Raw genomic sequence first — 5,001 nt, forward strand, 5'->3', positions numbered from 1 at the left:
ACCTGAGGTCAGGAGGAGCCTGACCAGCTACTGCCCAACTGTCCCCCAAACCCTGGGCAGTGATGCCATTTGATTCCAGTTTCAAATTCCCTATGATCCCAGAGCTTGGTGACCCTCAGAGTCCAGCACTGACCGGGCAGTGCCCCTCCTTTTCAGTCTGAGTCTGAATTCCTCCACGCTGCTAAGATCTGCTGACCTCGACTCTGAGCCCCAGGGCTGGGGTAGCCACTTCTGCAGTTACTCTGTCTGCTCCAGTGTCTTCCTTCTGACATTTCTGTCCTAAAACACCCATCTCAGCAAGTCCTGGATTTATGATGAATTAAAAGAACCTCACTTAAAACTGTTCCTTTTTAAAAAAAAATAATTGGAGTGAAAGTTTACTCTTTTCATTCAATCATTACACAGATTTATTAATTACAATTGTCTAATGTAACAATTTATAGGGTCTGATCAATACCATATTATATTTTGCCTTCCCTTATCTATTATTAAATATATCTCTTTATTAATTTTACTTTCCTTTCCATCCATGGTAACCATCCAAATAGGATTCTGTGTGCAAACTTTCCCTTTTCATAATAGTGGCCTCATGACACAGTAGCCCTTTTGTGACTGACTTATGTCACTCAGCATAGTTTGCTCTAGATGTATCCTGCTGTACAAAGTGTCGTGGATCCTTTTCAGTGTTGCATAGTACTCCGTTGTGTGATTATACCATAGTTTCTTTGTTCATTTAGTCAGTGATGGACTCTGAGGTTATCCCAAGCTCTTTGCTATTACAAATAATGCTGCACTGAATGTAAGTGGATCAATCATTTTTTCTGGGGTCTCATATGTCCTATTGGTGTAAAGGAGCACTAGTGATATGTGTTGTTAGGTGTCATTAAGTCTCTATGATTCTGTAAACATAGCTTGCCTATAAACACCCAAAAGCATTCACTCTGCTCTCAGCCTCTGACCCCAAAGGAGATAAAACTCTGTCACGGCCAGTCTCCTGGTTCTGCCACCATCATTTTTGTAGCGTGTCTCTTGCCACCAGCCCTCGTGCGTCACAGCTCTAGGACCCCTGTATGGAGGATGTTACAGTGTGGGAATCTCAGGACCCAGGATTCACTGCATGCTGGCTCTTCTCTCTCTCTCTTCCTTCCTTGTTTCCTTTCTTCCACCGTCCCTCTCTCCTTCCTTCCTTCCTTTTTTTTTTGTGTGTACCATCAAATCGGATCTGATTGGTACAGGAGGAGATTGTCCCTCCTTCTCCAGCAGAACATCTGGTGGATTTGAACCACGCACGCTGAGATTGCAGTGCAGCTTCTTACCACTAGGCCACCAGAGCTCCGTTGGCTCTTCTTTCTTGAAGGCTGTGAGATCTCTCTGCCTCTGCAATGGCAAAACTGACCAATCCCATGTTAGCATCCAACACCTGCTATTTGCACGGTCCTACGGAGAAGGTGCCATTTCCCTTATTTGCATTATTAACAAGGTATTCTGTCTCCTTGAGGACCACAATCATGTCACATTTACACAATCCTTGCTTGATTGGGTCCACAATCAATACCCTTGGAACCATCAGTCAGGAAACCTGGTTCCTTGGGCAAGTCCTTCCTCAGAGACACCTCCAAAATACTGAAGAGCAGTGATGTCAGTTTGAAGACTAAAGTGTGACATTCAGGTCATGATCTTTTCTATTATTTGCAATACATCTGAGAGCTGGATGGTGAATAAGGATGACAGAAGGAGAAGTGATGCCTTTGAGCTGTGATGTTGATGAAAAGACTGCTGAGAAAACAGATAGGTCCTGGAGAAAGTGCAGCCAGAATGTTTCTTGGAGGCAAGGATGGAGAAGCTTCATCTCTCATACTTGGGCCATGTTGTTAGGAGAGGCTGTTCCTTGGAGAGGGACATCATGCTTGGAAAGGTGGAGGGTTGGTGAAAGAGAGAAAGACTTTCAACTAGATAGACTGACACAGTGACTCAGCAATGAGATTATGAAAATGGCACAGGATAGGACAGAGTTCACATCTGTAGGTCACAGGGTTTCTGTGAGTTGCACCTAACTACCACCACCACACAGCTGGGGGAATTCTGCTGGTGTATTCTGTGGGGACTTGCACTGCGAATCAAGGCGATACCTTTCTGGAAGTTGGGATTCACCAGTAGCTTGAGAAGAATGGATAGGCAGTCTCCTCCCGTGCGATGTATGGCCTCTTAAAAGTCACTGGAGGGTCTGCTGTGAGTTGGTTCTGACTCAGTGGCAATTGAATTGAAGGAATTGTCCCAGGTATTAATAGGCACCTTTGAATTTTGCTGCTGACAAAGAACAAGACTGTAATAGGAACTTCCAAAAGACACAAACTGGCCTTGGGAGAAATTTAGCCAAAATGATCCTGAGAAGCGAGCCTGGTGAGACTTTGTCTCACATACTTTGGGCATTGTCACTGTCCGTTTGCCAGCAATGAACAGTAACACCCTGGTGAAAGTAAGCATGATGGAGATACATCACTCCGGGAGCCGTTCAGCCAGCTCAACTCTCTGGGGGCTGCAGTGCACTTATATGTTGTTGTTGTTGTTGTTGTTGTTGTTGTTGTTGTTAAGTGCCATCGAGTCACAGGCGACTCATAGTGACCCTATGAAGGAGAGTTCTCGATGCTTGAGTGTCTCTCATCCCCTCTCCAGGTTCATAGTGTTTCCAGAGGCAAGCTATTACAGAAGTGGGTGCAGCTCCTCCTTCCAAGCTTGTTTTAATTGGGGAGTTTCACCCAACAACAACTGTCTGCCATGGGTAACCAACCATTAATGCATTCGACACATCATTGTCACCGTGTTCAGCCTCACAGCAACCACAAGTGACCGCTATACTGTACGGGAAGTGGACACACCAGGGCTATATGACCTAGAGGAATGTTTGACCAAAAACAATGAAAAACAGGCCTGAAGGCCGTGGATTAAAAGTCACCCACCTTTGGCTTGGTTGCATTGCTTTCAGTCCACTGGGCCAGCTGATCTCTCTCCATGTTAATGTTATTGTTGTTAAGTGCCTTCACAGGATAGGGTGGGCTTGCAGACGAAGGACATGCGGATTGGATAGGAGAACCTAAACCTCGTGCGGACCACTCCCAGCTCAAGATGCAGCTGCCCTCTTCCCAGGTGGCGAGCTTTCTCAAGCCCGTCTGGCCAAATGCAGGGGAGCTTTCTCTAGCCCAATTAAAGGCCGTCAGGAGGCTTGCACTTATCCAAAGCTAGGCGATCTGCCCTGGCCAGAGGCCCTTCCTTCCTCCCCAACATTCCCCAAAAGGGCATGTTATCAGGTGAGGACAGTCCCTAGAGAGGGACATTTGAAGAAGTAGAGGGTCAGTGAAAGAAGATGAAGACCCTCAAGGTAATAGATGGACACAGCAGCTCCAACGGTGAAATCAGCGCAGCAGAGACTGGCGTGTGGTGTCCAGGACTCATCTCTTCTTCACAGGGCATCTAGTAACAACATCTCAGCCATGTGACCAAAGTGACAAAGACAGTGACTTGGAAAAGCTACGTGAGGTGAGTCACTGGATGCCCTTGAACCTGCCACACTTGAGCCAGGAGCTTTGTGGCGTCTGAGGTGTTTGGTCCATGGGTTGAAACGTGTCTCTTTACCTTCTCTGCCCCGCCCCCACCCCCCGACATACACACACTGCCTGCAGTGAGGGCTGGCCTTTCTCCTGTTTTCTCCTCTTTGATTCCCATCTTGGAGCGGCAATGAAGCCGGCAGCCTGGCTGGGGAAGGTCTCTGTTTGGCAAGAGCATTGCCAAACAGAGAGAGAAAGCACCAGAAGGCCCCCAATGGTTTCCAGCTAAACCACCCTCTTGCATGACACACGGGCGTTTGTGCACTTCTGAGATGACTCCAGAGGTTCCCCTGCCCAGTTACTGACAACCACAGGGGTCGTGAGAGGTGGGCCCACCTAGGAACCTCTCCTTTCACGCTCTCCATGGTCAAGCCCACAGCTGCCCCCACTGCTGTCCTTGCTGAAGGTGGAAGGGTCCCTCCCACCGTGCTTGGCTCTGCCTGCCCAGTGCTTTCCTCTCGCCCCAGCATGGATCCTGGTATCCCACAGAGAGCATCAGCTCAGAGATCCAAGATGGTATTATTTTTAGAAAGAAAAATCATTCAGGCTCAGCTTGCCCAGGCCTGTTCAGACAACAGAAACAGGGAAAGGCCTCGTGTTCTTGCAAAGTTCAAACAGAAGGAGCACAAAGTGGATCCAGAAGTCCTGAATCATTGCTGGAAGTGTGTCTTTTGTTGCAAAGACTGACCTTGACCTCCAGTGGGGCCAGGACCGAGCAGATGTTATATCCTATCTAGTGCTCTAATGTTGCTATATCAAAAATACCACAAGGGAATGTTTTTAACAAACGGAAATATATTTTCTCCTAGTATGAGGAGGAGTGTCATATTAGGATTGGCGGAAGACTCATCACCAACCTACATTATGCAGATGACACAACCCTGCTTGCTGAAACTGAGGAGGACCTGAAGTACTTGCTGCAGAAGGTCAAGGACGGAAGCCTTCAATATGTATTGAAGCTCAACATCAAGAAAACAAAGAGTCTCACCACTGGGCCAATTGGCAGCATCATGAGAGATGGTGAAGAGACTGAGATTGTTAACAGCTTTAGTTTGCTTGGTGCCACAGTCAACAGTCTTGATACCAGCAGTCAGGAATTTAAAAGATGAATTGCATTGGGAAAGTCAGCTGTCAGGGACCTCTCCAGAATGCTGAAGAGCAACAGTGTCAGTCCGGAGACGGAGGTGCACCTGATCCAGGCCATAGTCTTCACAATTACTTACTATGTGTAAGAAAGTTGGACAATGACTAGGGAGGATAGAAGGAGAATTGATGCCTTTGAGCTGTGGTGCTGGAGAAGAGTATTGAATATATCATGGCCTGCTAAGAGAACAAACAGGTTTGTCCTGGAGAGGGTGATACCAGGCTGCTCCTTGGAGGCAAGGATTCTGAAGCTGCG

The sequence above is a fragment of the Elephantulus edwardii genome, unplaced genomic scaffold (genome assembly GCF_000299155.1).
Source record: "Elephantulus edwardii isolate Elephantulus edwardi_28Jun2011 unplaced genomic scaffold, EleEdw1.0 scaffold00048, whole genome shotgun sequence".
Taxonomy (NCBI): Eukaryota; Metazoa; Chordata; class Mammalia; order Macroscelidea; family Macroscelididae; genus Elephantulus; species Elephantulus edwardii.